This window comes from Echiichthys vipera, assembly GCF_963691815.1.
Source record: "Echiichthys vipera genome assembly, chromosome: X".
Taxonomy (NCBI): Eukaryota; Metazoa; Chordata; class Actinopteri; order Perciformes; family Trachinidae; genus Echiichthys; species Echiichthys vipera.
In genome coordinates this window covers 20,340,578-20,352,284 of record NC_139825.1, presented here as the reverse complement: position 1 = coordinate 20,352,284, position 11,707 = coordinate 20,340,578, and positions in this window count along the sequence as shown.

Genomic DNA, 11,707 nt, shown 5'->3' with positions numbered 1-11,707 from the left:
GCCCAGGAATCAGAGATTGCTCTTCCGTCCGTCCAACACCATCTCCGGAGAGTTCGTCGGATATGGAGAGAGACCCGAGGGGCCTTGTTACGGATGGCGGAGCAGAACCGCAGGATGGAGGATCGCCATCGCATCCCTGCGCCCAAGTACAAGCCTGGTCAGAAGGTTTGGTTGAACTCACACGACATCCCCCTGAATGTCGCGTCCAGGAAACTTGCACCTCGCTTCATTGGTCCCTTCGAGGTGGGTGGAGTCCATCGTCAACCCCAGTGCTGTCCGTCTGAAGCTCCCAGCGTCCCTCAGGATCCATCCGACTTTCCACGTCTCCCAGCTGAAAATAGTGTCCACCAGCATGTTGTGCCCGCCTGCTGTCACCCCACCACTCCCCGTACCGTTGATGGCCATCCGGCGGTCACGGTCAGTGCTATTTTGGATGTGCGACGCAGAGGGCGCGGATTCCAGTACCTGGTGGACTGGGAGGGATATGGTCCTGAGGAACGGTGCCTGGAGGCGCTTGTTGAGGAGGGGGGGGGGGGGGGGGTACTGTCAAGAGTTGGTTCTGTCAGTACCCTCCTCTCTCCCTTTTGTCTGAGTTTGTCTCCCTCTGTCTGTTTGGTTTGTCCAGGTCCGGTAGGCGTGGCCTTACCCAGCTGCAGCCTGTTACGCTGATCACCTGAAGAGTATAAAGACCCTGAGCTGACAGGCATGCAGCGCCAGACCGTTGTTATCCTTCCCCTGGTAAACTCTTTGTCGGATTGGCTCCCGTTACTCGTTCGTTGATTTTGCGCTTCTCGTTGTTTGTAATATTAATCGTTGTTTTCTTTGTTTCTCCGTAGTTTCCCACGTTCCTGTTTCCTCGTCCTGTTCCCTGATCGTCCGTCGTTTCCTCGTTCCTGATTTCACCGACTGTCTAGTCTTCAGTGTATCTGTATCCCCTGTAGTTATTTCACGTTTGTTTGTTGTTTATATTAAACGCTTGTTTGTACTTTTACCCCGTGTCCGTGTCCGCATTTGGGTCCAGTTTCCCAGTGTTATTTCCCCGCACCGTTCATGACAATCTTCATCAGTTTGCATACTAAGGATTTTGAACTAACCGACTGTTCCATAACTGCGGTTACCGGTAACGGCATGGTTTCATAACCTTAAGAATTTTTGAAGCTATAGTTTTTCTGGTGTCCAGATTCCTGAATTGTTGAAAGCAAATCCTGCGAGTCACATGTATGAACTGGTTTGTGTGCGAGAGAGTCGTTGTGGCACTCATGAAGTGCTGAGAAGAAGAGCAGTAAAATGTCTGAAGGCACTGTTATTCCAGCCTTATGCCTGCCAAAAAAGCAGCAGTGTGGGAGCATTTTGGATATTTTAAAAAATGACCAGGGAGTTGAAGAAGATGGATATCCAATTTGCAAAAGTGAGCGCACAGACGTCCACCACTTCTAGCTAATGTAATGCTGGGGCATAACAGTTTAAACTCAGCGGGTTAGTTCACAACATGTTCACAACTTTCCAAATTCTGTAGGGATATAGAGTAGTTACTTGAGCATTGAACTAGTCTGAACTACTCTAGTTCAATGAGTATTTGCAGAACTCTCTATTTTCAATATAAAGTAGGCTTACATGTTGACATTGAATAATAATAAATTCCATTTAGTCATCGTAAAAACTGATATTTAATCCTGATATCAAAATGTCATATCGTGACATCCCTGCATACATGCTACTCAGTTATGCATGAACATGCATGCAGAGACCAGACTAAAGAGAAGTCTTCTATACACAGAATAAATAAAATAAAACAGTTAGACTTGCTTTTTATTTAAAACACAGGAAAGGCAAACAGAGATGTGCAAACATCCAGACCATGGTGAGGCTGTTCAGGGTGACGGAAATATATGCACAGTCACAAACTTCTCTGTGTTTTCTTTTCATGAATCCTCCCTCACAATGACTCATGTAGCCACCACTAAAATATTTGTGTATTATGAAAGCAATTCCATTCTGGACATTATTTTGTTTTTCAAAAGAAAAATTCCCGAAACCAGTTCTCTGCGGCTCTTCGAGAGCACCCGTTTAGCCATATCCCGATGTTCACTTCCTTTATTGCTCTTTTTCTTCCCGCTGGGCTGTCACCCCCCCCGGCTCCTCCTGCTCTACACCATCTACCGTTTCCTGTCTCTTTACTCCTTTCCTGTCTTCAATTCCTCCCTCAGCCTCTCCATCCCTGCCACCCCCTCTGTCTCTCTCTCTCCCAGTCTTTCTGGCCTCTCTGTCTCGCTCTCCTTCTCAGTTGGACTCATGTGGGACTGATTGAGCTTGAGGATCCAGCCCTCATCAAAGAGCGAGTGTGGTTGAATGCGAGCAAGCCACTGAGGCTCCAATCTCGCACTGGTTAATGAGCCCCCCTTACTCCTCCTCCTCTTCTTCCTCACCCCCACCCCAGCCCCGGCATCCCTCCAGCGGCATACTCATACGACGCGACCCCCCTTCCTTCTCTTTTTCCTTTTTCTCCTCTTCCCTTCCTCCTTCCCCCAGTCTCTCCAGACATCAGTATTCTCACATCTCTCTTCTGTACTGCTGCCTCTCTTCACTCTTTCAGACCATTCAATGCTAATACAGCGTCCTCTAATATTCATATATGTTTTGGCGTTTCAATCCCAAAATGTTCTCTTCTCCCTCTCTCCCTCGTTCCCCAGTCCCTCCGCTCCATCAGCTACAGTCCCTCTTCAGACTCAGCTCAAAACCAAGGCTGGCGTCTGTCTCTCTGTGTCCGACCCCCTCCTCCTTCTCCTCCTCTAACCACCACAACCATCACCGCACTGATGATACATACACTCTCTCACTCTTTTCCTGCGGACCCTGACTTTAATCACTGCACGCACTCCAGCCGCACACTTGTGCAAGTGCACATACTGTGTGCATACGCATAAGCAAAAGCTGTACACAGGTGGGTAACTTTCAAGTTGCTACATTCATGCACACATACTTGTAAACACACATTGGCATCATTTTGCTTAAGCATACATGAATAATTTATCATTTCCGCTTTGGTTTTGTTTTACTGTAGTGTAGCAAGAAAAATGCCCCAATGATTTACATTAAATACTCATAGTAATATTGTGTTCTCAGTTTGTGTATTTTGTGGATTGTTATGCATGACTTTGACGCATAATTTATCCAGTATTGCAAGGGTTACAACTGGTCATGGTATGGAACAATATACAAAACGAAATGCTTAAAAGTACAACAATCTAACTAAAATACAAGGAGTCTCTGTCTCTCCTTTGATTTTCTCAGCAACCACTTATTCCAATAGATTTCACACTTGGTGGGTGTATTGTTTCCTTGCACAGCAGACTAATTCTTCTGACAATACAAGATCACGTGAGAATCACTGTCACACGTCACATGAAAATTCGTCTTGTCAGACTCCAAGAAATGCGTTTTGGCTTATGCCAGTAGTCTGAAGACCAATCAGCGTCCTGTGAGGAGGCACTGGCAGTTAAAGCTGGGAGCTAAGCTAACCTACAGAGGTTAGCCTAGATGCTGCAATGTTATCATTTTTATCAGAACTGGGGAGCTTTTCTTCATGAGAGAAGAGAACAACACTGAAGGCTTTTTACGATGGAAAATATGTTTTCCTGATTGACTTTAGCTAGAGTTTGAGAGACAGATTGTTCATCCTACCCAATCAATTTCCATTGACACCTTCTCAGATGGTTCTGTGAAACAAACATTGGGATGGGAAACTGATTAATGGCCACCGTGGCTCAGACGTAGAGCAGGTCATCCTAAACCATGCATGTCGAAGACTCGAAGTGCCCTTGGGATTACTCTGAACCAGAATTGCTCCCTGCACTGCACATGGGTGTGTGAATGTGGTTTGAATTATTAGATTAGATGAGATGAGATGACGAGCATGTAGCCTCTGCCATCAGTGTAAATGTCTGTGTGAATGGATCAATGTGACAAGTGGTGAAAGAACTCCTTGAGTGGTCATAAGTACAAGTCCATTTACCATTTACCATTCACTTTTACATCAATGAACTGCATGCTGGGTATAGCTCGCTCCCTGTCACTCGCTACAGTGCATTCAAGAACAGATGAAGAAAGAGAGACCAGAGATCAGACGGTGTAGCAAACTTCTCAAACATTTTAAGCATCAGTGATGTAACTTTCAGAATGATGCTTCTATGTCATGGCAAGTGTATTGCTTGGATGAACGGTTCTTGAGAAAGCAAAGTAGTGGGCTAATACTGGAGGCCAAGACCTCTACAGACACATACAAATTAATTTCTTTCTCAAAATTGTTTTTACAATAATTTGCATTACTTATTTGCATCACTAAATCTTAGACTTTACAAACACAGATTTGTAGATGTTTTGAGACAAAGACTCGACCATAGTTCCACATTTTCTTAATCAAATATCGTACAAAGCCTCACATAGAATCACACAATACTACTTTGTTAAAAATTTTGATTATTCAGACATTTTTGTAAAGAGTTCATATTTTATGTTAATATAAATTTACTGCTACTTAAAAAAGGCAACAGGTTGTAACAGCGGAACATATTGTTCATTATTTACAGTATATACAAATTGATAATAATGAATGAATCATTTTAATTTAGAAATGATCATTCAACCTGGTGTGGTGGTTAGCATTGTTGCATCACAGCAAGAGGGTTTCTGGTTCGAATCCGGGCTGGGTCCCTTCTGTTTGGAGTTTGCATGTTCTCCTTGTGGGTCTCCGTGTTCTCTGGCTTCTTCCAACAGTCCAGAGTTAATTGATTATTCTAAATTGCCCATAGGTGTGAATGTGAGTGAATAGTTGTCTGTCTCTATGTGCCCTGCAATAGACTGGCGTCCTTTCCAGGGTGTACCCCGCCTCATGCCCAATTTCAGCTAGGATTGGCTCCAGTCCTCCCCAACCACGTTAGGGACAAGCGCTTGAAGATGGATGGACGGCTTCAATCTGAACATAAGATCTTAAAACCAATCATGACATTTAAAGATACCTAAACTTATCTGATAAGGCCAAAATTACTCTACTGCTGTTTAGTTTAACGGCATGAGATAATGCATTAATGTATTCCCAAACTAGTTTCTACCATTTCCTTCCACACCATGTTTACCGCTGCGTTCTCGAAATGATGACTCGTGATCTGATGGAATCAAAATGTGATGTGTGATTTTCATGCTTAGATGTGGTTATTATTGTAGAGAAATAACTTTTGACTCACCACTCTGTCTGTTGGTTTGGGGACAAACAAAGACACACAGTCCAGTCTGGTGCATCTTTCTTCAGGGACCCATCTTTGGCAGAGGACACAGACATGGTACTGAAACCAGCATTCAGAACACATTTGACAAACAACCTAGAGCTTCATTTTGTTATGTGTCCAACTAACCAAATGAATTAGTCACAGCTGATGCATCCAATGGCATTTGATGTCATGCATGATAGATGTATAAAAAAACATGTTTCATAGTGGAAATTGTTGTGGGATTTTTTTGATGTCTGTCATCATAATCCTTATTAGGTCAGACATGAATCCTGCATCTCCTGTGTAAACATTATCCTATGACAAAATTGATTGCCCTGTTTTTATATGGCAATCTTGTTGTGACGAGTCTGAGAGAATGCTTTGTCTGAAGTAGTCACCCAGCTGAGTCTTTTCCCTTGTGACCTTATCTGTAAGCTCAACAGTAAGATTGCTACTAAATTTAGGGTCACTCCTACTGACTCTGAGCTTTGTGCAAGAGATGGCAGGAGTTCAACTGGTTTTTGTCTGCAGAGGAAAATACTTTGTCAAATAAACCACATAGCAAAAAGCTGATCCTTTTTGTTGATCTTTATTGAATAGATTAATTTCCACAATACAATGCACAATATGCACAATATTCTGTAGAGGTATAGTTACTAATATTGTTACTACATGTGCAAGTTTCAGATTTGTTACATATTTGACCCCGTGTTTTTTTGTGCAACTTATGCCAACATCCATTATTCTCCTTTTTTTCTGTCATTAAACAATATATACACAATGCAAAACCCCAGTTATTACTTCCATACAATACTTATGGTCCATTCTGTCATCTGCATTTGTTAAGCGTTCGCTTGTTGCCATCTTTCTTCCATAAAATATTGCCAGTCTGCTTCAAAACACTGCCCGTGTATCATCACCTTCGCACTCAGCCTCACACCATTTCTGGCCCATCTCCCGTCTTTGTTGTGTGTGGTTGTCTGGATGAGGCAGAGGGGGGAAGACCAGCAGTCAGACCACTGCATGTGTTTCCAATTCCCCCTTTTGCAGACCTCTCCTCTCCTCTCCTCTCCTCTCTGCTCCTCTCCTTGTATTTCTCTCTGCATGTCCACCAAATTGCCCATTAGACTTTCTATTTGTCTATCTTCTGGCCTGTCTGTCTATGGTGTGGCTGCCAGCTAAAACTATCCTCCAGTCCATGCCAATTACACCAGGGGAGACCACTTCTAACATTTTATACTACATGGCTGCAAGAAGCCAACTTCCTACACACGCACACACACACACACACACACACACACACACACACACACACACACACACACACACACACACACACACACACACACACACATACACATGCTGAGAAGAAACTATTTATTGGGATCACGCAACATGCATATACTACTTCATTGCATTTTTTTTTTAGCATCCACAAAATTCACTCCCAATGAAAGAAAAACATCCGGGTGTTTGTCTGGTAACTATACTTTTTGTGTTGTAAATGGCTTTAAGCTGATTTATACAAAGACATTTTACATTTGTGGACAATAAAGCTCCTCATCTGTCCTGTTTTAGGTTTATATGTTCATCATGTAGCTGAACATAAAACTGTAAAAACATATTTCATAGGGGTATGCCATTACATCTGGTTTTACCCTCCTGGAGTCTTACATATATGATCTAAATATGTTCTCACTGCTTTTTTAAAAACATCTTTTAAAAGACATTTGAAAAAGTGAAAGGTCTCTGTTCCAAGAAAAACTAACCGATCAACCTCACACATTTCCAGTCCCAGACAGTGACCAAAAGAAGTCAAACGATGCGGTCAAATGCTTAGCTAAACATTGTTGTTGCATTCTGTAATAAAGAGAGGAAATCTACAAAACCAAAGGTCCTCTGAGAGAAAGTTATTAATATCCTGTCAGCAGTAAATTAGCTGTACGTGTCCTTGCTCCTTCTCTTTGTTTTGTCTAGCAGTCGCCCTTCCATCACCACTAGTGTGTGTCCCCTGAAGCGGTGAGACTGAGACAGCATGGTGATAAAACTGCAGACAGAACTGGAGAACAAATGGAGTCCATATATAGAACATGTGTACATGTGTTTGACTTGTGGAAGGATGAGCTATAGTCGGTACAAGGATGTGTTTGTATGTACTGTATCTATACATGAGGAAATTAAACCAAGTTTAGACAAGACACCAAGAGACGGAAGCTGTGTCCATCTGTGCCCATCTGTGCCAATGAAAATAAATTCAAAGCAAGATGAATGAACCAACGTTGCCAACCTACAGTATATACCTACAGTGTGAATAGATGCCACACACAGTGAAAAGATCTTCTTGACAGTGAGGTCCCTCCGATGACAGGAGTGTTTGCCTGACTGTACTGCGAAATAATTAGAGACAGACTCCAGTAGGTCACAGTTTAGTCTGTAGTGGCCTTAAAAGAGACAGAGTGGGAGTGAGTGTGCAAAGAAGAAGGTGAGAAAAAGAACGAGTATGATAATCAACGTATGCAACTTTAAGTAAAACTACTAACACGACAGTCTAAAACACATATATAACAAGCATATTTTATACAGTATGTAAAATTGCCATCTGTGAAGTTATTAGTAACTATAATGCCAAAAACACACCAAGCGGTGAGCTGCCATGCAATGTCTATGGAAAACTGTAGCTGCCCTCCAAGCTTTGGTCGTTTGATTCTGCGGTAAAGTGTGTCTAGTGAATACTCACAGCCAAACAATAAACAGGGTCCTGTGACTCCTGTGACATTCTGACCTACGCTGCAAAGAATTTCTTCCCACCAGAAATACATGAACCTGCCCCCCAGCTGCAGAAAAAAGGAATTAGTGTAGCACTTTACCGCTGATTGGTGCGTTTTCAGCATACAGCAACTGTCCTGGTAAAAAGTACATTATTAAAGTACAATATTATGAAATATGGAGGAGTAGAAGTACAAAGTAGCAGAAAATTAAAAAGTGAAATCAACATACTTCAAAATTGTTCTTAAGTGTAGTATTTCAAATGTACTTAGTTACTTTCTGACTGGAGGAATACGTTTGAATGATACATTTCATATGCATTAGAAGAAGTTAATGTTGGAAACTAGAACATGTAAACTTTAACAGCAAAGACTTCAGGATTAAAATATTTCCTGCCATAAGTAATACACAGACATATGCACAACAAACAGAGTGGAGCTTTGAGAGCTTTATTTCCCTGGAAGTGGATGAGACTACATCATGCTCTAACTGTCCAACTCAGTTAAAAGAAAATGTGATACATTGGAAGCCATAGGACTGAGGAAGTTTACTCTGCATGAGTGCCATCCCTCAGTGCTGGTATAGGCTCCTGCTGAAGTCTGCATATCCTGCTCGCCGCCTTGTTAACCCAGAATACCCTAATGACTTCCCCTCTCTTGCTGCCGAGGCACACTGTGAAGTCATCCATGTTTCCATGTAGCCTAAAGTGAGGAGAGGAGTGAGGAGGAGAGCAAAGGGAACTAGACAGGATGGAGGGCAACTGGTAATGAGGTGTGCTCTGATGGCATAAATCCTCTTTAGAGTAAGCAGCATCTGAGTTGCTCTATCCACCAATGAACATACATTATGCTCGTAACTAAGTAGAAGCATATCCTGCCCCACTCAGCTCTAATGTTTCTCCATTTTCTCTACTTTAATATTTCTTCTGACTCTACTTCAAGCATGGAAAAAATGTTAAATAACTGATCAGACTCATTAATTGCCTTTCCTTTGAGGGAAATACAAAAAAAGGAGACAGAGAAGGCGGGAATGTAGCAATGCAGACTTCACAGGCCACAGAAATGTTCGTTGGGTTTTATCGCTGTTTTGCATCACTGTCAGCTCGTGAACATTGTTGTTGCAGAAACCTCACATACTGTTTGGATGATTCAGGTTTTGAGAAACAAGAACCCAAAATATTGGAAGTTGGATATCAATAAAGGTTGTGTAATTGTAATAATAACCATAATAAAAAGTGTAAACAGTTGTATTTGTTAGGTGTCAGTATCTTTACATATAATCACTGCAATGGAAACAGTTACAACAACAAGTCTGTTTTTATATTCTTATCTTTTTTATTGTGAAGTTACAGTTTATGTCCTTGATGTGTAGATCAATCTCTCAGTACAGCAACTGACTGTCGCCACCTTGTGGTTGAATAATACTTTCTCTAACTCAATTCAGCTTATTTAAGAAGGGGACAGTGCAAAATTAATGAAACCCATGATTATACATGGATTAAAATGCCAGAATTAGCCAAAAGACTATTTTTTAAAATTTGTAGTCCCCCGGCATCAATGTTAAAAAACGGCTTTCTAAAATAATTATAGAGCACAAAATACAAAGCACCAGTCTTCTCGAAAAGAGAAATAAAAGAAATACATAGTATGTTGAGTCCGCTAGCCAATAGACCACATTCACAACGAATTATTTTAGAGCTGACATGTATGTGTATCGATCATCCATTGTGCTTAGTAAAAGCTGTGCATGTGTTTAGTTCTCTGATGTGTTGTGGGATTGAATTCCATTCTCTTCCACTTTTGTCTTCATTAAAAAGGCATAGTGAGCAAGCATAAATGCACACACTTGTGAAAACACATATGTGACTAAATGCATATGCACACAGTAAAGGCCAAGCATGTAATAAACGGGTTGAAAATGTCTCCTGCAGGCTTTCTAGAAGTAGCTTTCTGTACTGATGTCACATGCATGCATCACATGTTGACAGTACAGATATATCTTTACATACAAGACAGATATGGATAGAGAGAGGGCCTATAATACAACCATGTGTAACTGCTAAATATTTAAAATTTGTTTTTTAACCTCTTGTTGTTTTGATTAAATTCAATTACATTTTATTTACAGTGCCAAATCCTAACAAAAGTTACCTCAGGGCACTTTACAGAGTAGGCAAAGACCACACTCTATGACTTATTTATGATTTACACAGACCCACAGAGAAAAAGAAAGAAAGAAAGAGAGAAAAGACAGACTGATGGACAGAGAGAGACAAAGACAGACAGTCAGTTCCAGAGATGCAAGCAACCACAAAAGTAACAGTAACTGTAATAATATCTATAGTAATGTGAATATGACTTATATGTTATGGCAGTTAATACAGCAGAAAGTGGAAACAAGCACAGCTAAGGTGATAATAGTAGCAGGAAATGTCATGCAGGACCACAGCAGCAGGCAACACCACGATCAGCAGAGACCTCCAAGACGACAAAGCACAAACAACTCTGGGGAAGAAGTTGAATAAGTTACATGCATTGATGAGACATGAATGATACAGACAGAGAGGAGAGAAGCTCAGAGTATCAGGAACAGTATTATCCCCCGGCAGACTAGGCCTATAGCAGCATCATTTAGCAGAATAAAATCAGCTCAGGCCCCGTACATGCAGCCTCTAAGAGAAATTGAATGCCAATAACAACATAGCTGAGGGCTCGCAAGCCCTAGCTGTAATCTTTATCAAAAAGGAAAGTTTTAAGTTTACTCTTAATTATAGGGACAGTGTCTGCCTCCCGAATAACACTTGGGAGTTTGTTCCAGAGGAGAGGAGCTTGGTAGCTGAAGGCTCTGCCTCCCATTCTACTTTTGGAGACTCTAGGAACGACAAGTAGCCCTGCATTCTCAGTGCGCAGCGATCTAGTCCGGTAATACAGTACTATGAGCTCTTTAAGATATGACGGCGCCTGACCAATAACAGCTTTGTCCCAGCCTGGTCAGATGCGTATATGAACTGATGAAGCTTCTTGGATGAGAGGTGAAATGTCTTCCTAGACAAATAACCAAGTCCAGTTGCTTTTGACTCGATTTATTTTGGGAGAAGAGCGTTTGTAGGTCAGGAGAAGTATTTTAAATTTTATTCTAGATTTTACAGGTAGCCAGTGCAAAGAAGCTAAAACAGGAGAAAAATGTTCTCTTCTATTTGTTTTAGTCAGTGCAGCATTTTGGACCAACTGGAGACTCTTAACAGACTTATTGGAGCAGCCTGATAATAAGGTTGCTTGTATACAACAATGTGTTCTGAGAGGTCAGAATTTACAATAAAGTTGACTAAACATTAAACACATTAGCTGTTGTTAAGCTAAATCCCACCCTGTAACTAGACTACTGTGCCTTTATTTTTTAGCACCCAAATCTACACCCTAATTCCCCTTTACAGGCAAAACCTTTTTATGGACCAATTCAATTCAATTCAATTCAATTTTATTTATAGTGTCAAATCATAACAAAAGTTATCTCAGGACACTTTACAGAGTAGGTAAAGACCACACTCAATGACTTATTTATGATTTACATAGACCCAACAATTCCTCTGTAGAGTACAGTGGCAACGAAAACCTTCCCTATAACAGGCAGGAACGTCAGACAGACCCAGCTCTGTGGAGGACGGCCATCTGTCTTGA